Source organism: Sus scrofa, chromosome 8 (genome assembly GCF_054392235.1).
Source record: "Sus scrofa isolate SSC_HxYL_T2T_F1_AM1 chromosome 8, Sscrofa_HxYL_maternal_Yorkshire_Landrace_v2.0, whole genome shotgun sequence".
Lineage (NCBI taxonomy): Eukaryota > Metazoa > Chordata > Mammalia > Artiodactyla > Suidae > Sus > Sus scrofa.
Genome location: NC_139390.1, coordinates 16,248,076 through 16,271,933, shown reverse-complemented (window position 1 = coordinate 16,271,933; position 23,858 = coordinate 16,248,076). Strand labels below are relative to the sequence as shown.

Here is a 23,858-nt window from a genome sequence, read left to right as displayed (position 1 = left end):
CCTTCCTCGGCTGGGGATGCTTGTTGTCTTTGCTGCATGAGACAGTCACCTGGGCGGGACTGAGAAGGGGAGGTGGCAGCGGTGGGAATGGAGGTGCGAAGAAGAAGGGGTGCATGCGAGGTCCAGGTCAGGGAAGAAGAGGTGTTTGAAGTGTGTGTGAAACTCGCCGGTGGCAGGGTCCCCTGCGATCCTGTGCCTACTTTTGCCTTCTCTGAAAATTTCCCGTATTGTTTATGTATCTGCCAGATGACTTCAGACCACACACTTCCTTCCCCTAACACCTGGGGATAAATGAGCTGAAATAGTATTGATCCTCTCCACCTGCTTTGCCTTTATGCTCCCAAACATTTCTTCATTAAAACTCTATTTTCATCCCCTGGTAACATAGAGGCGGAATGTTTCTCAGGTTAGATTCTTCAGCAGGACCGTAAGTCTTGTTTTATTGCCGGCTTCAGTTTAGAGTGTTCAGACAAAATGGTCCTCAGTGACACTTGGAAATAATTTATACATAGTACAGCCTTGGAAAGGTACCGGGCACACTGTGCAAGGAGCTTGGCTTTCAGAGGATCGTGCATTCTGCGAAAGCAGGGATAGGACCCGTTTTGATCAGTTCAGTAGCATCTGTGGCGAAATACAGGAGGTAACATTCCCCCGACCCCCCCCCCCAAGCCTCTTTAGTTGAATTCATTTGTTTCTAGGTGGCTCAGATGTGTATAATTTATTTAGAAGATATAAATCGAATAAAGGCTATTGTAGGGAGTCTGAGAGTGCGTAGCGTTGGACAGTTCCCAGATTATATAAAATGGGAGGTGGGGGAGAGTCACTCATGGCTACAGCATAGTTTGGATTTACAGGGTAAAAACTTGGACTTGAGGGCTGTAAAGTTGCGAGGAAAAAGGCATTTCCACATTCTGTGCATTTATTTCCAGGGAAACGGAGTCACTTCAACAGCTTGAGTCCGTCACCCTCATTTATGGATATTAAGAGACAGATACATTCATTTTCTTCCCTTTCCCCCAGAAGTTCAGGTTATTATAACTGTGAGAACCCTGGTTTTATTTGGATGTGAGATTTTACAGAAAAAGTCCCTTATAGGCTGGAAAAAAATAGTATGACCATCACATTGAAAGCCCCAAATTTGACTTGTAATGATGTTTAGTTCAGGTTTCCCTCATAACAATAGCTGTCACCTATTGCAAACTAACTATGTCTAGGGGCTATATCTTATGAGTGATGCTCATAATCTTTAAGAGTTTGGATTTTTCAGAATGGGAGTTTTAAGTGTAGAAGCCTGAAGAGTCGAGACCATAGGGTCTGTGTCTTTGCAGTTCCTTTGACTCAGAATGAGGTAGGGAGCTAGCTGTCCTTCTGGGGACTGTAGTCATGCACAAGGCAATGGTCAGCCACAAAGGTAGAGAGGGTTGGGGGCACATAAGTCTTGGGCACAGGGGAGCTTGCATTGTTCAGCTGCTCAGCGATAACAGCCTTTTGGCGGGGCCTAGTCTTTAATTGGCTGGATGGGGATTGAACCAGCAGGTCTGGTCTATTCACAGTGCCATAGGTGGCTATAATCTCTACTTGTTGGATAAAATGAAGAAGATGAAAGCACATCTAGGAAGTCTGATGTATTAAAAAAAATCTTTTAGTACCTTCTCTAGAATCAGCATGCATTCATTGTTCGTTAGGAGAAGAGAAAGATGTTGATTTATATCTTGGCTCAGGTGAGGCCAAAAATAAAGTTTTCTGGCTTGAATTGATTTGACACCTGTTTCTTGAATTGTGTTCACAGGTTTTTGGAGTTAATTGTTATAGGAAAATAATAAAGAGAGGAAATTATTTGGGGCATCTTTTTTTGTTCTCGGTGTAATTGTTTCAAGGTTTATATTAGAGAATGACCCCCAAATATGTAGTCTATATTATTTGCAGCAAATGTAAGCTTTAGTACTTTGTGATTTGTGCTCAAAAAAGGGTAGTCTTAACCAATCATGGGACAGGAAAAGTGTGTCGTTTTTAAAGCTTTCAACTCTAGTTTCAGTTCTTATTTTAAAGCAATAGCTTCTGACCTCTTGTTTCCTTTCACATAAGTGGGATATTTGCATAACTTCTAACATGACCACAGTGATTTTCTCTTGCATATATGCCTCTTGGATGGAGGTTTATAAAATGATTTAATTGGAATTCAAACAAAATTTAACTGGAGGATCAGACTGAAAGGGATGTATGAAGATGAGAGGGAAATTAGGAATTGAAATGTGTGTGCGTGTGTGTTTTATGACCTTACTCTAGGGCCAGAATATTGTGGAAAATGGTTTATTTATTTATTTATTTATTTTTTGTCTTTTTACCATTTCTTGGGCCGCTCCCGCGGCATATGGAGGTTCCCAGGCTAGGGGTCAAATCGGAGCTGTAGCTGCCAGCCTATGCCAGAGCCACAGCAACGCGGGATCCGAGCCGCATCTGCGACCTACACCACAGCTCACGGCAACGCTGGATCCTTAACCCACTGAGCAAGGGTAGGGATCGAACCCGCAACCTCATGGTTCCTAGACAGATTCGTTAACCACTGCGCCATGACGGGAACTCCTGGAAAATGGTTTATTGAGAGATATAGAACTCTACACTAAAGTGAAAGTAGGGAGGGAAATGCAGAAAAATGGGAGCAGGGTTGAATTGTGTTGCTAAAACTTTTATAATAATATGACTCAACAGTTCATTCATCACTCTTTCTTACAGGTAATGCATTTAAAATGCTAACTAATACAACTTCGAAGTCACTATAGTTGACATATAACACTGTGGGGTGAAGAAGGTGGATGAGCTCTCCATGACTGCATATAAGTAGAGAAAGTTTATTGGGAGTCATCATGCTCACATTTACCCTCCTTCTTATCAGCTTCCATGTGAAACCAAAAGCTTGTCCAGAATATATTTGTCATGGCATTGTCTACTCCCAGTATTTTGTTACCCTGCTGTAAAATCAAACATAATCCTGCTACCAGCAGAGAGACAGAGGGAAATGATAATTCAATAGCATATTTGAAAGAGAATTGGAAATAAGGTCAGAGGGGAAAAAAAAAACCCACAAAATTATTCATTGATGTCCTTAATTTGTGCCATCTAACTTAGAGATGGCAGATGTTGTATGATGTCATCTACAACTAAACATGGGGAGGGAAATGTATGTTTAGTAGGTGTTGGAAGAGGCCATGGAGAGGACAGGGCCCACAGGGTGACCCATGAGCTTGATGCAGGTCATTGGAGGCTCCTTACCCCTTGGAATGTACCTTCTTCACACTATTCCCACAGCCCAAGCCATTTTCAAGGGCGTAGCCTTGAGAGAGTTAGGTACTGTTGAGGTCAACTGGGTGGTTTGGAGGAGGCTGAACCTAGTTAAAGCCTCTCTGTAAACTTTTAAGAATCTGGCAGGTGGGTGGGGGATCTACTCTTCTCGCCCAAGGCCGACCTTGTATGTAAGATCCTTTGCTTATCATACTGGCACCCATCAACCTGGAGGGGTTCACCTCTTTCTTTGGTCTCTCATTGTCCTCCATGTATAGGGCCTGGTTTTAAATTTCTCCTGGGAAGTTCCCAAGTTTGGGAATTAGCAGTAGTACAGTGAAGAATACTTTTCACTTTTGTATTGTTTGTTGGATGTATCAGGGCTCCAGTTCATTTTGTGTTCATTAAGGATAAGGCAAACTCCTATTACTAAATTCCACAAGGATAGTAGTGAAAAGTCCATTTATTCTAAGCCCAAGAAAAGGTTTTTATGGCACAAGGCATTATTCTATTTTCTCCATGTTTTTATATGTAAGAAGCTTTTAAGCAAATGATATGGTGAAGTGTTAAAATTCAACAACCCTCTTCCCATCCCTGTACTGTTTTTTTCTTCCTGGCCAATGCTTGTGCAAAGGTTCATAAAGTGAGGCTACAGATGGTTTGTAAATTAATGAGCCATGCAATATAAAACATGTATGCAAGATTTCCAGGGAATCATAGACCAGACAGTGGCTGAATTTTTTGAAGATGCATTTCTGGGCTTAAAGTATATGGTCCTTCTTAATCTTTTTGGTCCTTTTATTTGTTTTTCTTATCCTGTTTTTCTGTAACATGTAGATAATGTTTCCTTTCGATATTTCATTTCAGAGTGTGCTTGCTTAATGGCCTCTTTTCTTAGAGACCTTGAACAGATGAGAGAGAGACGGGGGAAGAGAGAAAGAGAAGGGGATTGATTTAGAGGGAAGGTGAGAAAGTGAGTGTTTAATTTCTTCAGTTTACCACCCTTAAAAATATTTTCAAGTTATATAACTACATCTCTCGCTACAAGTTTATTTACCCTTGGGCATTAAATTACCTACTTTTCGCAAAACTCTTCATTTGGTAAAAGGTCCTAAGGTCTTTTCTCAATTTGCATCATCCCGAACTCACTGCAATACCTCATGCTGTTTCTCAACACTCCTTCTAAGACAATGAGCCCTGAGAGCAGGGCCTTGTGTGGTGCCCACCACTGTGTTCCAGCATCTAGCATGCAGCCAGTTATATAATGTTTGTTTAGTGACAGATATTTCTAGAATGAATGAGGTTTCCTCCCATGCATTCTGAGACACTGCATTATTCTCTTTCCTCCTAGTTCTCTCAGATCTAATTTTCTGACCCTTAGTTCTTCCTTTGCCCATTTGGTGCAACTCTGCACCAAGTTCTGTCTTCATTCTCTCTTCTCTCTTCCTAACAGTCTGTGGTTTTGTTGCATCTTACCTGGATGCAGAGGACTCCTGAGTCTTTAGCTCAGGCCCAGTCCCTTTCTAAGATGCCAGATGGGCACTTTCATGCCCTATTGGTCAGACCCATCAGTAAGTTTTATCAGCACCTCAAAGTCAGCATGTCAGAAAAGACATATCTTCTCTTCTAAGAACACTTGATTGTTGAAATTTTGACAATGGTGACATCTTTTGAGGCGTTTTAAAAAATAAAGCAAAAGTATTTCCTCTCTATGGTACTTCACACCTTGATTATTTCCTTGCCTTCCATGTGAAATCAATCACCAAGCCTCATGAGTCTCTTCTAGCTTTTATATCTAGCTCCTCCTCCAGTTCCCCTTGTACCATTCAAAGTTATATTCATACTTCCTAGGCCATCATAGTTGTCTCCTATTTGCCCTAAGAGCCACTCCCTACCTAACCAAATAAATTCACTAAAACCTGATTTGAGTCAGACCATTCTCTTGTTCAAAACCTTTTAATAACTTCCCATTACTTATAGAACTAAAGATACTATTTTCTTAGTTTGATGGTCAAGTCTTCCATGATATGGTGGCAATCCTCTATCCCAACATTATCTTCCAGGATTATTCTCAATCTATACCTTAAACTGCTAAACTGAACTCTCCCCTAGTTCCCACATATAACTCATGTTGTACCTACAGCTTAGAATGAACCTCCTGCCCTGACATAACCCACTGAACATTGTTGACTGTTCAACACTGAACACATCCTTCAAGACTCATCTTAAATGCAATGTCTTTCTTAGTGCAGCCTTACTGATTTTTTCTTGCCTTCTCCCCAAAGAATTATCCTATGACTTTTCCTTTTATTTTGACTCATATCTGAATGACAAAGCAGAATAAACCTTGTCTATTTGTTTTCTTTGCAGTCTTAAGTTGCAATTCCTTGATGGTGGGTACCAAACTTGAATTACTAATTTTTGTACCCCTGCTAATGACTGGCACAATGCTTCAGAGAACAGTAGGTCCTTAAAACATAATTATGGAAATGAAACATCATTTGCCAGTGGTTGACCTATCAAAGACCCATACAGTTCACATTTGATGGCTTGTTAAGGCATCTACTTGAAGTGGTGGTGTTTTGGCTTTCTGTCTTTTGCATTCAATGGGCCAAGCCTATGAGTAGAGTAATGTGACACCAAGACAGTATTCCCCAGAACTGTGCATGCTCCTTCATCTATAATGCATGGCTAGGAGAGTGTCCACCATTTCTGAAGAAGAGCTTAATAAGTAACCAGTGTTTGTGTGTTTAGAGCAACAGTCAGTGTCATCTTTGGATTTTGTTGCTATGACTCTCCCTCATCTTTAATACCTTCCAGACCCATCACCTCCTGGGTCAGTTCAGGGGTCCCTCAGTGAGTGATTTTCACCTCCTGTGGCTCCCTTCCCTATAAAATAGTGGAAATATGAGTTACATACTCCCTCTGAATCATGATTATGATTGTCAATAGTAGCCTGAGGTAGTGTCACAGAGAATAGTCTTCTTAACATTTGCCAGCCCAGAGCCTAAATGGCTATGCCACCATGTCTATCATTATTATCGTCATTATCTTCAGGAGAGGATAAATCTTTTCAGGATAGCAGTGGCCATGGGAAGGAGTGGAAAATTTTTAAAAATTGAGACATCATTCAGTGCGTACATACCCATTTCCTTAGGTGCATTTTCTTTCATATCAGACCTCATGGAATCAGGCTGTGTTGGGAGGGAATTAGAAGAACTGTGGAAATCATGGTGGGGCTGAGATGAGGTTCAGCTCTTTTACTCTCACCACTGGGGCTGTCTCCCTTCTTGCCCAGTCACTGCTATAGGCTGCTCAATACACATGTATTTGTGTATAAGATTAGAAACTCTGAAAAGAGAGAGACACTCAAGTGTTTAAACATGTAAGTTCTCCAGACACTCTGACAATCTAATGAACACTTTGAACATGGATATAAAGATAACATTTGCCGTACTGAGCACTTGGCCTTCATGCTCAACATGTTAAGGGCTGACTTTGCTTCCCCAATGGACACAGCCCGTGTGGTTGAATGGCTCTCCCATTGGAGATAGGTTGTCTCTTTGGATATATCATTGACCTTTCAGAAACTTCTCTCTGCTACATATTCTACAACAGTTATTTTTTAGGTAAAAACTAGTAGTCGATCTATTTTACAATAACAGTGCATGACTTTATGGTTACCTGGATTGGGACTGCCTCAGTTAGGGAAATGTCGTCTCAGGTATTCAGGCAGCATCTGCTCTTGAATAGTGACTAAAAAGTCTTTAGGGAATTAGAACTGGCAATTTTTTTATAGGCCTTTACTTTAAAAGAGGTTTTGGAGAAGAAATAGACATCATCTCCAGATGTGAAGACTTCTTAATGTTTGAAAGATCTTTTGAGTAAAGCAGTTTATTTAAAAAATGACATAATCTGCAGCCCAAATAGCAATTAAAACAAGTTTGACCAATATAGAAGTTACTACAGTCTAATGCCTGTGAGCTTTCTGTTTCTCTGTCTTCATTGTAATAGAGCCTTCTCATGGTGTTACAGATACTAAAGTGCCCTCAAGAATATCCCCAAATATCATTTTTTCCCCCTCAGGGAAGACTTGACTTGCAAAAGTCTTCATGAACTTCAGACTAAAATTGGGTAAAAATAGCACACCTAACTATTAAACTGATCTACATCTCAGTATGGATATCCTGCCAGGGCCTTTATTTTGCATTGTGACTTTTTGTACTTTAAATTTTCATTAGATTAGCTTGAGAAACCACTTACAAACATTTTGGTCTAGCCCATACTTTTAATCTATGTTTTGTATGTGGTAAGTGCTCCAGAGATGTGTTGAATGAGTAAAAGAATCCTAGGAGATCCCATTGTGATGCAACAGAAACAAATCCAACTAGTAATCCATGAGGATGCAGGTTTGATCCCTGACCTCACTCAGTGGGTCGGGGATCTTGTGTTGCCTTGAGCTGTGGGGTAGGTTGCAAATGCGGCTCAGATCCCATGTGGCTGTGGTGTAGGGTGGCAGCTAAAGCTCAGATTCAAACCCTAGCCTGGGAACTTCCATATGCCACCAGTACAGCCCTAAAAAAAAAAAAAAGAGGAATCCTATATTATGGTTGTGCCTTAAGAGTGGAGATAACCCTCTCTTTCTCCAATCCAGTCCATCACTATGGGAACAGATCCTCAGATCTTCTTGTTGTGTCTGCAGAGAGTTTGGGGAAAAAAACACCCAAACAATAATATAGAAGTCATAGGCAGACATTTCAAATCTGGTCATGAGCACAAGTTTAATTTGCAAAGAAGTTTAATTTAGAGAAATTGTATTTAATTCAGAAAGGTGAGAACAGGTAAGATAGCCACTAAGTAAAATGTTGCTGTTCCTCTTTATTCACCTATAAGGTGGCTGTAATCATATCCACTAGTGGGTTACAGGGATGGATTCTGTAATGATGAAATGAGATTTATCAGCAAAAGTATGTATTTTCAAAGAAACTACTTGGTGCTAGGATAGAGGAGATGTAGAGTCTGCCTTTAGAGACCTTCCTGTTTATTCAAGAGAATAAACAGGATTATGCACCAGATATTTAGCGTCGAGTAGGGAGAAATGAATAACTAAACATGTATATTTTAAAATATTCATTATCATAACAGAGGTAAAGATGAAGTGAGATGGATGGTGAAAAGCAAGACTACTACCAGTTGATGTAAGCACTGTATTGCTTTCCAAGTGGATGCAGTGATAGCAAATAGTGATGTTAAACTTTATCTCTGTCTTTGGGATCTTAGCAAATAAAGCTATCAAAAGAACGGGCTCAAATTCTGTATTTGTTTTATTGCCTGATTTCTTCCTGCCTTCTATTTGCCACCTGTAGTATGGGTTTATGTGTCCACCTCTTCAATACATTGTGACATTATCTAAGGCATTTTAAAGATTTTTAAAACCTATGATGCTAGGAGTTTGTGAAGAAGTACCCTTTTGTCATAAGACAAACATGATTTTGAAGTTTGGAAAATACAGAGTGAGTGATAACATGTTTAAAGGTAGTCATAAAAGAACTGAAAATGCCTAGCTCTCTATTTGCTAGTTTAAATCATGTTCTGGTAAAGGCAGAGGCATTTCAAATTAGTGTGGGATTTGTGTAGTGAAGCCGAATATCACTCACATTTTTAAATGCAATTTTATAGAATCAGTCATTTATCACAAGGATATTATTATCCCCGATCTAATGTGGTAAGCACTTGTGAACTTGAGATTCTGCTAAAGCTTTCTCCCATCTTTTCCAAGAATTCTTCACTCTTTCCATATCATCTGTTTCCCCCAAACTCCCTTTAATTTGAGTCTGAGTCTCTTCCCACTGAGATGCACAGTATTATTGCAATCTGTTCCCCGTTCCCTTTCCTCTCAAGGTCCAGTTTCATCACAGTTTCCTGCTGAAGTTGTGATCTCTGAGTGAGTGAGTGTGTGCTTGGAAACACAGGTGTATGACATTAATTTGAAGGTTGTGGGGAGGAACATCTTGGGAAATAAGAATAAAGTGATGAAAGTTCAGAAAAAGGCCCTGGAAAAAAAGAAGGTAGAAGAGGCCAAATACAGTGATATGCAGGGACATGGAGGGAGGGAATTCTCCTGCCATGGGTTTATAGAATAAACTCCATTTTTTGGAGGTTTTGTAAGATGGTTTTTAAAAAAGGGATCACAACCTGAACTGCAAAGTTCAAAGATGACAAATACTAGCACCTATGACATGATTAAAGTACCAGATTTGCAGTGGAACCATGTAAGCTCTTCTAGTTCAGTTAAAGTTGTAGATTCTGAATGAAAATTAGTCACTACAAAACCTGGTACTTTAATGTTGTTGTTCATTTCCCAGGAAGAATGCTGACAATGCACAATCTACAAACACTGTGCTGGGAAGATTGAAACATAGATAATAATTTGTTATAAATATTGCCACTTAATGCACTGTTACATTTATCTTGAATCCATGATCACGAGATTGTGGTTTTATAAACATCTTTAGAATAGAATTTCAGATCTCAAGCAGTGATAGTTATAACTTCTAAATGCAATCCAAGTTCTAGTAGTTTTCAAAATAGCATTGAGGCTGTTATTAACTGTCATCTATTTAAAACACATTGATCAATTACCTAACGTAGGAGAGGCGATGCAAATCAGTATTTCAGAAAATAAAAAGGCATGTTAGTTGTTTAGGAATTAAGCTTTTAAATCCTGTCTTTTTTTTCCCAACCTAGAATTCTACTTGATCTGAACTGTGTATTGATTAGATGGAGCATGTTGGCTTATCTCATTTTCAAAGACACATGCTGAATACTTTCCTAGGACCAGGGGGTATGTCCTTGATGGAGGAAATCAGAAGCAGTAGTTCTTGTCTTCTGTGAAAAATAAGCTGAAGGAGCACAGAGCAGATCTTCCATACTCACAGTTTGTTACTAAGTGATACTGGTTTCAGAGTCACATAAAATACAAAATAAAGCCTGTAGGGAGTAAACAGCATTAAGCTATAGACCAGATAATATTGCTACTCAACGTATTAGTGGGGGATTCTCCAAATATGAGCCAATTTAATCTTTTGTAAAATGCATTAAACATTTACTATTTGTCAGGTATTGTTTGAAGCGCTAGAATACATGGGGAAACCCTGAATCTAGTTATAGATAGATATGTGAGATGGTAATTGGAATGTGAAAAGTCTTAAGTCTTAAGATAGCACCAAGCACAGTGTGCTTGGGAAGGTCATATATGAGTTACCTTGTACAGCCTGGATAGGATGAAAGAAAGCTCCCTAGACTGCATGGGACTGGAGGATGAGAATGTGTTTTCCAGGTAAAGACGGCAGGTGAGATGATGGATGTTTTAGGCAGGTAGAGCTGGTTCTAAAGTTGGTTCTAGGAGAACGTGGTGGTACGATCAGGGAACAGTGAGAGGTCTTGTGTGCAGTGAAGGTGAGAATAGAAAGGAACTTGGAAATGGGAAGCTAGAGAAATAGTCAGGGTCAGAATGTGAAGGCAGCAGGGAGCTACTGATAAATTTCAATCCACAGCAAATCATGGTCATATTTTTCATGTTGGGAAGATAACTGCCTTGATGTAGCAAATGGACATAAAGGGATGAAACAATAGGTGGGAAGACCTGGTGACTGCTATAGAATTGCAGGTGAGACATATTGGGATCATAGTAAAGCACTGTTCTGTTGACGTGGTAGAGAGCAGAGGGTATTCCTGAGATAAATAGAGGACAAGACCAACAAGAGTTGATGACAGGTTGTAATTGGGCTTGGGGGATAAGGAGAAGCCTGGGTCACCTTCTAGATTGCTGGTTTGGGTAACATATTTTGGAGGGTAGCATATATTTACCAAGATAGGAAATACAGAAGAAGGTTTAGCCGGAAGAAAATAAGATCAATTTGGGGACTATAACATTTAAAGCCTTTTGGGATGTCAAAATGTCCAGTAGTTAGTGTGCTGTATGAATCTGGTGTATAAGAGTGAGATATGATTCTATAGACAGAGAGAAGCCAGTTGAACTTCAGAGGAGTGACGGAACAGGGAACATTAACTTTGCATAGCTGTGTCGGCTGCGTTAATGACAAGGATGTCATTAGGAGGCTGTTGCATTAGCCCAAGCGAGAGAAAACCAATGTTTGGACAATGGTAAAGGCTGTGGGAATGGAGTGGGTGGGATGACTGGGAAGGAGAAAGATGGGGAAATTGGTGACAGTGCCTGGTGTTGCCATGATGAAGAGAGGAACATGGGAAGACAAAAGATTTTGGAGGGAAAATAGCATGTTCCTTTTTAGAAATATTGATTTTGATGTGCTAGGAAAGCATCCTGGTCAGACAGTCCCAAAGGCAGTTGGAAATGAGGAGTTCAAGTTTAATTGATTTCAGAGAAGTACACATTTATTAAGCATCTAGTGTTTGATGGGTAGTCGAAATAGAGAGATGAATGAGCCATTGGCCTCACTTCCAAGAAGCTGCCCATCAGCTAAGCTGGAGAGTCAAATTGGGAGTCAGCTGCAAAGAGATAAAGGTAATTGCTGACTTGAGACTGACTAGGGAATGGAGTGTAGTTTCGAATTATGAAGAATAAGGGTGAAGAATAATGTTAAATCAGGGAAACATGTTATAGTGGAGAAGAAATTTGAGAGGAGAATGTTATGAAGCTCAGAGCCTGGCACCTAGGTGGCCCATACTTATCAATTAATAGGGAGTAAAAGAGTTTCAAAAAGCCAGAGTTAGTTAACAGAGTGAACTTCTCTAGAACATTAATGGCGGTGAAGATTGGTATCCAAGGATAAGACTCTGGGGTAAAACTGGGGCCCAGGTATTGTGTCTGCTACCCTAGGAAGCCACATGACCTCTCTGTAGCTTAGCTTTTGTATGTGTACCTGGAACATTCTTGCCCCATGTACTCCACTGGCTGGCTTCCTCATGTTTCCAGGTCCCCATTAAAATATTACTTCTCTTAATGACTTCATCTAATGTAACAATTCACCTGTGTCTCCTTAGTCCCTCATTCTACTTTAGTTTTCTTTGTAGCTTTTATACAACATTTTTTAAAAGAAAGAAATTATGTATCTATACTACTATAATGTCATTTACCTGCTATAATATATATATATATACTATTTTTGTATATTTGTTTACTTTTTACTATCTTCCCTCTTATATTTCACTTAAATGTATGTTGTGTGATAAATCAATGAAGTGAACCCATTTGGCAGGTTGCATTGAGGATTAATTGAACTAATGTATATCAAGTGCTTAGTGCACTGCCTGACAGATAAGACCTGATAAATGTGAGTTGTGGTCATTTTTATATTTGTTTTGGCCTGAGTAAAAGCCCTTTGATCTTGAGCATGGGAGGTCAGGAGAGTGGAGAGACTGGAGCACGTTGTGGTGGTTTTGGAGGAAGGGAGATTGAGGAGGTTGCACTTGCTCCCTGGAAGGGGTACACCTTTTCTTTTAAGGCGTAAAGGGAAGAGGTGGCCATCCTGGGGGGATCTTCTGGGGTGGACCCTGTGGAGAAGCTGGGCTTCACATGGCCAGTGTGAGGTTAGAGAGGTTTCAAGGAAGCATTTCATGGGTGGCATGAGGGACTTTATGGGGACAGCTGGTTTGGTTTGTCTGGAATAGATAAGAGTCTAGGAAGTGCTGAGGCTGAGAAGTGGAATTGGGAAGAGCCTCAGAATTGTGGGTTTTATCCATGGACGAGAGGTCAAGATTTCTGAGAAAGATGATGTTATAATAAAAGCGATGCCTTAGGAAGTTTTGCTTGTCCTGCTGTAAAGGCAGGAGAAAAGGAAGGGGAGGGTTTAGGTGGAAAGGTCAGCTAGGAAGACATTGAAGTTGTCTAGACTTTAGGAAGCAGTGCCCTGTTTTGGAGGGGTATTGATGGGGAAGAAAAGGAATTTGGCAGATTCTTGCACCATCATGGGTGGTCTTTGTAACTGATTGAATATGGGCATGGATTGTGGAGGGTGGATTGTAGGAAATTAAGGAACATCAGGGTCACGGATACGCACATAAGCAGGCTCCATACTCAACTTAGGGGTTGAGTAAAGGCCTTTGCTGATGGTGATGGGAAGTTATTATCTGAAAGATGGAAGAAGGAAATTGTGTGTGTGTGTGGCCAAAAGCACTACGTTCAGTGTGATATTTGACACACTAGAAATATACCCTGGTAAGAGGGAGACTAGGTATTTTTTGTTTGTTTGTTTTTCTTTTAGATTTTTTATTATACAGAGTTCTCATCATGGCACAGCAGAAACTAATCCAGCTAGGAATCATGAGGTTGTGGGTTCAATCCCTCGCCTCACTCAGTGGGTTAAGTGAGCTGTGGTGTATGTTGCAGACACAGCTTGGATCTGATGTTGCTGTGGCTGTGGTATAGGCCAGCAGCTGTATCTCCGATTTGACCCCTAGCCTGGGAACCTCCATATGCTGTGGGTGTGGCCCTAAAAAGATAATTAATTAATTTTTAATTATAGTTGATTTACAATGTTCCGTCACTTTCTCTGTACAGCAAAGTGACCCAGTTATATATATATGTATATATATGTAATATATATATATTTGCTTTCTTATATTCTATCCTGTTCTATCTCAAGTGATTGGATATAGTTCCCTGGAGACTGGGTAGTTTTGAATATCCTTTTTGTTGATAAGTAAATTGAGGCTCAGGAGCTTGCCCATAGTCACATAGCTAGTGATTGGGAAAATAGGGATATTAACCAAGACATATTAATTAAGTCATTCTGGCTCCTACAGAATATGCCTGGACAGGGCAGGGGTGAGGTAGAGTGAGACATGGCTTCTAGGCTGACCTGATAGTGTTCTGGGAGGGCGAGCTCAGCTCAGCAGTTACGGTGTTCGCTGTCCAGTTTGGTGGTACATGGAGTTAGAGGGAAAATGACCTGACAGAGTTCCCCGTGGATTTCCAGACCACATCCAAGGTGAAGATACAAAGCCAATGCCTGATTCAAGTGAAGCTACATGGGAAGAGCCTTGCTACCCAGCCTTGGGGACTGGGCAAAAGAACCATTCATGCCTGAAGGGTTTAAATAAAAACCTGCAGGGCCTCCCTGAGGCTGAGCTGAAGGGCTGGTGGAAGTGACTGATGGGGGCAAGCTAGTGCCAGGTGAGGGTCTGTGGCTGACTGGGCATTGGAAATGCCGTGGTACCCAGGGAAGCTTTTGAAGGAGGTACACTATCCCAAGCAAAGAATCAATGTTTGAATCAGAGAGCATTCTACTTGCACAGCTGCCCTCCCCCACTACCTCCTCTTCTTGGACTGCTTGATCCTGTGTTTGTCTCTCCCACCCACCCTAGGGACCCTGGTGCAGGCAATCTTGCTGAGACTGCAATTGGGCATATATAATGTTACTGCAAGTGGTGAATTCCAGCCTCCTCCATCCTGCCAGAATCAGTGAGGAAACCTTTTAAGACTGTTCCTTAATAAATACAGTTTTAATTAATTGTCTAGTATCTGCCCAGCCAAAGTAAAGAGGCTGTGCACAGTTCCAGGATCCACAGGGCACTCAAATATTTGTTGACCAATGGTTAATGAAGTGCCTTTAAATGTACTGACAAAAAGCAGTCAAATGCTGTTATAACTATTAGGTGAGCCTCATAATTCTGCCTTCATGAAATGTAATAAGAAAACACTTAGGGAGCGCAAAAAAATTCCTTTTCCCTCTCTCTTGCCCTCTCTCCCTATGTCTCAGGACACGTTTCACTCAATTTCACTCCAGTCAACACATTTATTTAGCATGTATTAGAAATCAAACCTTGTGCTGGATGCTCGGGCGGGGGCGGGCGGCTGTACAGATACCTTCTCTGTCTTCACAGATGGCCGGTAAGGAAAAGAGACCTTCAGCAATACATTAGCAGCACACTGAGAATTTGAGAACAGTGAGCAAAGGATGCTATAGGAACATATGGGGGAAAAAAAAACTGAATATGTTTTAGGGGTGAGAAAATGACTCTTAAAGGAAGTATAAATTAAGTTGACACCTGAATGACACTCAGAGGTAGAGACAGGAATGGATAACATACTAGAAGAACTAAAACTGTCCAAAAAACCCCAACAAACAAACAAAAAACAGAGACTAAAGATAAATGATGAAGAGGCAGATAGAGCCAGATGGTTAAGAATTTGAGTTTTATTAAGGATTTGGACTTTATCCTAAGGGCACGGAGAGGTTTTCAAGCACAGAGACAAAATAACCAAATAACTATGTCAGGTCTTCTGTCCATGGTCCCTACACTCAGAAGATGTGTAAGGCAGTTATCCCACTGACCAGAAAACTGTGGATTATGTTTTTTTGGGATCTGAAATTACTTTCTCATCCTGTTTTGTTTTTTGTTTGTTTGTTTTCCCTTTCCCTTTTCTCTTCCACCTTGCCTCCCCTCTGAAATCCCATTCTGGTCTGTGATTTAGAATTCTTTGCTAGTGTCTAGGTCAGCAGTTTCAAAAGTGTTTGACCTTGTACCCCTATCTGTAAAAATATTTTGAGCATGTACTTTAATTTTTATCGATTTCATCATAAATCATATTCTCATATACTTATAGAAGTGTGCATACTTTTAGTAATGCTTAACTTTTTTCCCCTTGGGTGATAATAAACATGATAGAAATAGTAATGTCAAACCCAAAAAGTTTGATCTCAGTAACCTCTTGTGAAGGCACTTCTATTAATCCTTGACTAGCATAAAGAAAAAAGTCTAACGCACTAGATTTTATAACCTGGAACAAAACAGCGAGTGGCAAAGGACCCTCACCAAACTGTCGTTTTATCAGTGGTTAACTTTCATATATATTTATGTGTTCACTTTTACAGATCTCAAATGTTACAGAGGTAATGCTACCTTGCAATGCTGTTATTAACTATTTACCCTTCTCAGTGCTTCAGGCCAATTGCCGCTGCTCCCATCCCAACTGAGAACTTTTCAGCACTATTTGGACTCTGCTTTGTCCTGGTTTGTTTCTGGCGTACTCTTTCTGCATTCTGAGTTTCCCACTGTCCCTGTACTATGGATGTTACAATTCTAAAGAAGGCCGAATCTCTCTGTCTACAAATACCCAAAGATTACATGAGACACACGTGAGCTAGTACCTAATAAATCGAAAAAGGTATACAGTATAGGTTACCAGCACTAACATATGGGCATTTCCTGACTCAACCACAGAGAGCTCATCTGTTGTTACTTCTATTTCATGAACTCATGCAGTGTAGGTCTGACGCCTGCTGCTTTGTGGGAAATATGAGTAACATTGTCTTCCTAGCTACAATGGGTAATTGCTAACTCTCTGGTGGAAAGGTTCCCACAGGCCTTCACAGAAAGGAATGGTTTCCTTTAAAAAGAAGGCTAAGCCCTAAATTTGAAAGATTCTATAGGATGTGCCCACTTGTATGCCTGGTGCCTCTGGGGTTGCAAAGAAGTGAAAGATGAGATCTAGCTGGAGAGGGTGAGCTATGATGATATGCAAAAGCCACCACAGTCCCGTGATTTCATGATGACCTTACTCATGATTTAAACAAACCTCTTCAAATCACACCTCAGAGTTACTGATTACAATTCGGTCCTCTGGAGTTTAGACTCCATGAGGGTAGAGATTGGCTATTTTGTCTCACACACCTGGAACAGAGCCTGCCCATAGCAGGCTCTCAAATGCTTGTTTAGTGAATAAGCTATTGCAAAAACCTGGCTCTTTCTTGCTGTCTGTTGGGAGAGGGGGACATGTGGACAAGTAATTCTTAGAACCAGTGTGGCTGAAGTTCTACTTGTCACTTGCACGTGACAAGTCCCTCTGTGTGGGAAAGACTACTTGCCTATGGAAGTTAAAGAAATTTTGCAGAGGAAAATGGCATCTCACCAGGGTCTTGAAATGTGTTGAGGCTTATCCAGTGGAAGAGAGTGAAAGGGATTCTGAAATAGTTAGAACAGCCTGTTCCAAGGCTCAGATTTGTGTGAAAACTCAAGCCATGTCCTGGGAATGGTGAGAAGGTCCATGTGCCCTGAATATTGGGGCAATGTATCCAAAAGTGAGGCTGGAAGGGTGGATAGTGGAAAATTGTTTCAAGCCATTGCATCTATGCCTGTGGAGTTTACATTAAAATGTTGAGGCAATGGGGAGCTATTGAAGGAGGTTAAGAAAGGGGATGACACTAATTTTTGTCTTAGAATGAAATGATGGAGGTAATTCCATAGAAGTTAAGGAGATTAGTTGGAAAGTAGGGCAGATAGTGTGGAATGGAAGACCTGAATTAAAGCAGTATGAAGATGAGGCAGTAGGTTCAAGAGATATGTGGTGAGTCAAACCAGGAAGACAGTTAGCACTGGATTGAGGACCAGAAAAGCAAGAGTTGAGAAGCTGTCCACATTCTTAGCTTTAACCCTCAGTGAGAATTCTTGAGGACATGGCTACTTTGAGACTTAAGGGGTTGATATACAGGTTAAGAATGTAGGGAAAAGCCAGTAGGCAATTGAAGATATGCATCTAGATCTCAGAAGGGGTTAGAAATACAGATTTAGGAGCCAGTGGATCACAGGTAAAGTCACAGGAACAGAGGAAATCACTTAGGGGGAGAACAGATCTCAGATGGGCATCCTAGGAGGCAGACTAGAATTAAGTGGCTGCACCAGGGACAGGCACCACAAAGAGGTCAGAGATGGATCATAAAGGAAGGCAGAAGGGATGACAGCTAAGGGTAGGGAACTTTTCCAGTACTTGGTCAATTATCTTAAGTGCTTTGCATGGTTAAATAAAATGAGAATGGAAAGGATTTGGCAGTGAGGAGGTTGAAGCAATTTAAGTGGGGCAGAAGCCAGATTGCTGTGGGTTTGGGTGTGAGTGAAGAAACGAAAAGAGTGCGTGTAGGCAACTCTTCTGAGAAGTTTAGTTGTGAAGGAAAGGGGGGAGATGGAGCAGGTGCTTGAGGGAGTAATTGCTCACAGATCCTTTTGGTTAAACAGGAGAAACCTGAGCACACGTGTAGGTATCGGCTGGGCAGTGGAGAGCAGTGGCCTGAAAACATCAGAGGCGGGGGGGGGGGGTGCCAGGGAGGGAGAGGTGGAGGGAGAGAGAATCATTCCCATATTATATCACCATTGTGCCTTGTATGTGCCACATAGAGCACTCACCGTGCTACTATGCTTTTGTCTATTTACATTTGAACTACTTACAAAAATACAGAAAAGTATAGAGACTAGTACCTGAGGATTTCCTACCCCAAACTGATAGGTAATAATTTTACAAGATATTTGCTTATCACCTTCTATCATAAAAACAATGAAACGTGAACAATGCAGTTGACAACCTTGTTGTCACTTTCCATCTTACCCTTCCTATCCCCTCTTTCCTACCCGCTGCCATGAATTTGGTGTATATCCTTTTATTTTAACCCTTTTATCTGCACATGTATGTGTGCACAGACAGCCTATCATGTGTTTCACCTGTGCCTTTCAGGCTGCTGCCATAAAATACCAGGCTGGGTAGCTTATGAACAACAGGAATTTATTGCTCACCACTCCGGAGGCTGCACATCTGAGATCAGAATGGCAGCAGTGTCTTCTGGACCAGAGACTTCTATGCATCCTCACATGGCAAAAGTGGGCTGTAGGGAGCTCTGTGGGCTCTCTTTCATAAGATCATTAATCCCATTTACAAGGATTCCACCCTCGTGACCTAATTAACTACCTGAAACCCTACCTAATGATGCCATTACATTGAGGGATTAGAATTTCAACAGATGAATTTGGGAGGGGGGGATAAAGACACAGACATTCAGGCCACAGCAATAAGCATGTTTTAAAATTTACACAAATGTTGTATTTTAAGGCTTTTTCTGTTTTTATGTCTTAGAGATCTAGCTGCATTCATGGATGTAGTTCACTCTTCCTGAATGCTGACTATTACTTGTGCAGTATCTTGTTGCTTGTCTGTCCTTCCCAAAGAGACTGAGTTGTTCTGGGCCAGGGATGGTTGCTGTCTTATTTGTATCCCCAGTGCCTAAGTGTTGACTGTCTTAATGAATAAGTGGGCAGATGAACAGGAGGGGCTTAGGAAAGAATATGGGGTGGTGGTAAGGTTCTTTTCTGAGACTGCAGGGAAGAAGTTGGGTTTTGGGAGGACTTGCTTCTGCACAGGTTACTCTATTTTGTGAAACAGAAAGGAATGTCATTTTCTTTCTTTTTTTTTTTTTTTTTTTTTTTTGTCTTTTTATTTAGGGCTGCACTCATGGTATGTGGAAGTTCCCAGGCTAGGGGTCAAATCAGAGCTGTAGCTGCCGGCCTATACCACAGCCACAGTAGTGTGGGATCTGAGCCACATCTGCGACCTACACTACAGCTCATGGCAGCACCAGATCCTTAACCTTCTGAGCAGAGCCAGAGATTGAACCTGCATCCTCATGGATACTAGTTGGGTTTGTTACCACTGAACCACGATGAGAACTCCAGAAAGGTCATTTTCTAAGTTGGTGAGGATAAGAGCTTGAGCTGTGTGGAATAGACTTATAATCTTGAGCTTAACTGGGGATGGACGAATATCCCAAATAGTTACCATTTCTCATAGAGCTATGCACTTTTGGTTCACTTTATTTTGCATTTATGAATGACTAGCACTAAAACAATACCAACTAGCCTCTGAAATATTGATTTGTCACGGATACTTTTTGACTAATTTATAGGTTCCTTTAGCATTGGATGGAAACAGTAGCTTGTTTTTCAGCTACAGAGTATTTGGTGATTTAATTTGGTGTGAAGAATTCTGGAAAGCATTTGTCTCATTGTCACTTGGATTCTTATTAGAGATATTTTTATGCTGAATGTGGTGAACTGGGCTGTTTTATGCAGTTTTTAATCTATTTTGTATGTTAATCATCCACCCTGGCTTATATGCAAGACCATTTTTAAGTTTCACAGTCTGTGTATGAGAATTGTGGAATCACCCAGTAGTGCCCAAGGGCTCCAGAGAGTGTTTCAAGGAATTAGGTCTTGCTAGGCCAACCTGACTTGTAATTTATCACTGATCCAAACCAGGGGTTTATTTGCTAGATACAAGGGGAAAAGAAAACTTCAATATGGTTCAACTAATATATATTGGACATCTTCTCTGGACTAAGCATTCGTCCAGGTGCTGAGTTGGCAAATGGAAAATGGATCCAAAAGTGAAACTTATATTCTTACTATGTTCATTATTCTTGCAACCTACATGGATAGACTGATTGAGAAGGGCTTAATGTTTATTTTGTCCCAGTAGGTGTTAGGCCCTTTTTTAGAGTGTACATATACAACTGCATTAGATCTTTACACCCACATCCTGTGAGTAAGTAAAATTTTCACCATTCTATAGATACAGGGACTGAGGCTCAGAAAGGTTAAGCAGTCATCACACAGCCAATATCAAAGCATGTAGATGACAGGTTTAAGTTCATGTCCATCCAACTCCAAGGCCTTTGTTCTTTCAGCTGTTCATAGCTGTCTCTCAAGTTTACAGAGAAGACTAATATATCTGCTATTAATTAGAAACAAGTTTGGGTGAGTTGAATATTAAACACGAAAAATTTAAAAAGTAGCTAATGGGTAGCTCATTCTCCAGCTGCAATTATAAACATACTTGAGGTATTGTTGGTGTGTCCTGGCTCTAGGACTTGGGGTTTAGGTCTCCAGAAGCCCCCACTTTTGCTAGCTTCCTAATTACTGGGCCTCCTCCCACTTGCCTTGGTGGTTCTATCCAGTCCTTGTTCTTTAAGAGTGACTGAGTGTTGCTCCTCTTTGTGGAAAGCTTAGGAGGCTAAGCAGAGTGTACCACTAGGAAACCTGTTACTTTGGTGTGACAGGCAGAATTCTGGGGCCCCAGAGACATCCATGTTTTAATCCCTGGAACTTGCGACTGCATTACTTTACAAGGGGATAGGGATTTAGCAGGGATGATTAAATTAAGGAACTTGATATGGGGAGATTTTCCATGATTATCAAGTGGGCTCAATCTAATACATGAATTCTCAGAGGTGGAGATCCTTTCTTGGCTCTGATCAGAGGGACTTGTCATGAAGAAGACTGGTCAGAGAGATGCAGTTTTGCTTCAAAGATGGAAGAAGGGGGCCACTTGCCAAGGAATGTTGGTGGCCTCTAGCAGCTGGAAAAGGCCAATGGATTCTTCCTCAGGGCCTCTAGAAAGGAATCTAGACGCACCAACACTTGAATCTTTGTCCAGTGTCCTACGTCTGACCCACTAAACTGTAAGATAATACGTTTGTGTATGCCACTAAGTTGGTGGTAATTTGTTACAGCAGCAATACAGAACAATTGCAGTTGATCACGTGGTTATCTTAGTATCTCATGAATATTCTACAATAATATAAGCAACACATTTAAAGAGCCTTCTTAAGGATATATGTTCGTATAGTGCTTCTCAGCAGAGACTCTTGGAAGCTGTCATTAGACTTTGTGGAGTGAAGAGCACAGTGTTGGCTAGAGAGAGGGGATGTTCTTCACTAAACTGAAGTTCTAGGAGCACAGATTGATGATTTATTCTTCCTTGTTGTTAAAGTAAAGATTATTGAGTTTAGGATTGGTAGCTGTAAAGTGCTTATTCTGGTGGCTGGCACACATTGGCTGTTTAACCAATGGTCATAAAGATGAAGATTTTTAAACTGTTGTGTTTCAATTATTTGAATGGCAAAACTATCTCCTTTTTTTTTTTTTTTTTTTTGTCTTTTTGCCATTTCTTGGGTCACTCCTGCCACATATGGAGGTTCCCAGGCCAGGGGTCAAATTGGAGCAGTAGCCACCGGCCTACGTCAGAGCCACAGCAAGGTGGGATCCGAGCTGCATCTGCGACCTACACCACAGCTCACTGCAACGCTGGATCTTTAACCCACTGAGCAAGGCCAGGGATCAAACCTGCAACCTAATGGTTCTTAGTCAGATTCGTTAACCACTGTACCACGAAGGGAACTCCAAAACTATCTCTCTTATTAGCATACACAGCTGGACGCATGGGCAAAAATACAATTTGTCTCCTGTGAAAGCTAAACCCTCTTCTTCAAAAAGAGAGAGGTAAAATCTATAGTAGTGGGAGACAGCCTTGTTGAGTAATTAGAGTGAAGCCTTGGAGTGAGATTGCTTTTATTTGAATCCCAGTTCCACCACTAATTACTTTATAACTTCATTGTTTTCACCCGTGAAGTGGGTTAATCATATGGACTTCCATATGGACTTCTAATTATTGTCTGTGTTAGAATTATATGCGGTAATGCCTAGAAAGCTTCTAGCCATAGCAATTACTCATTAAATATTAGGCATAGATAACTCAAGGAACTATGATTAAATCTTTGATCAAAAATAATAATTTTAATAAAAACTTTTCCAACTTACAAACCCTTGGATTGACCATATATCATTTTACCCTTTCAACATCCTAGAGATGGGTAGTGATAATTCACTTTTTAAAGATTAGGAAATTGAGGATCAGTGAGCTAAAGTTATTTATTCACGATCCCAGTAAGCAAACATGGGTTCTAACTAAGTCTTCTAACTCCAGTGCCTCTATTCTAATTTATCAATTCAGCAAATTTCTTTACTGTGACCTGTGACACTAGACAGTTTGCTGGGATGCAATCATCACTAAAAACAGACACAGTCTCTCTAACCACAGGACCTTTAAATGTAGCAGGCCTTTAGACATTAAAACATTATTTTGGTGAGTATTAGCAAAGAAAGTTCATGATTGTCCTTAGAGACTATATAAGGGAAACCAAGCCTTCCTAGAAGTTTTTTTTTTTTTTTTTTTCTTTCCTGAAGACATAACATTTAATTGGAAGGAAAAGTGAAACCTAGGTAGGCTATAGAGAAGGAGGAATAGGAATTCCACATGGTAGGAATCTCATGAGTAAGAGCCTGGAGGCTGAAAAAGGAAATGATGTCCAATGTGGTTTGAGGGGATTGAGTAAGGGGGAGAGGGTGCGGGAGGGTTTGGGAGATGAGAAAATGCATCCTGGATCTCACTGGCCCCAATCTTAAGGACTCAGGACATTTGCTCATGGACTGCAGAAGCTGCCAATGGAATAGAGTGATGGATTTACATTTGAAAACATAACTGGCAGAGGGGATTCATTATAGAGGAGTCATGCTTCTAGGGAAGAGGAGGGAATGGAAGAGAAGAGACCCCAGGGCAACATCCTGAAGAACTCTCCATTATGAGTGTGGAGGAAATTATTTGAAATTACAGCTGGTCCATCCCACCTCTCAATTGGCAGAGTCAACACTAACCTTGAAATTGGTAGAGAAGATAGCAGACTGCTTCCTGCAGACAAGAGGAAAAACAATTTTTTAATTGTAGTTTCTAACCCAAAGGCCTCTTCCAAAGACTGCTTGGCTGAATTATATAGAAACTTATTAATAAACAGAAATTGTCTGCAAAAACTATCTAGAGCTATAGAACTGTTTAGTCAGAGGAACTTTTTTTTTTTTTCTATTCAATAGCAAAACAGGTATTGTCTTGGAGAGTATTTATATCTCCTGATGTACTTGATATATAACGTACTGATACTACA

General features: G+C 40.7%; 1 protein-coding gene across 2 annotated transcripts in view; it reads left to right on the top strand.

Moving 5' to 3' along the window:
• KCNIP4 (potassium voltage-gated channel interacting protein 4) overlaps positions 1–23,858 on the top strand; it is a 1,125,192-nt gene that overhangs the window by 301 nt on the left and 1,101,033 nt on the right. The window lies entirely within an intron of this gene.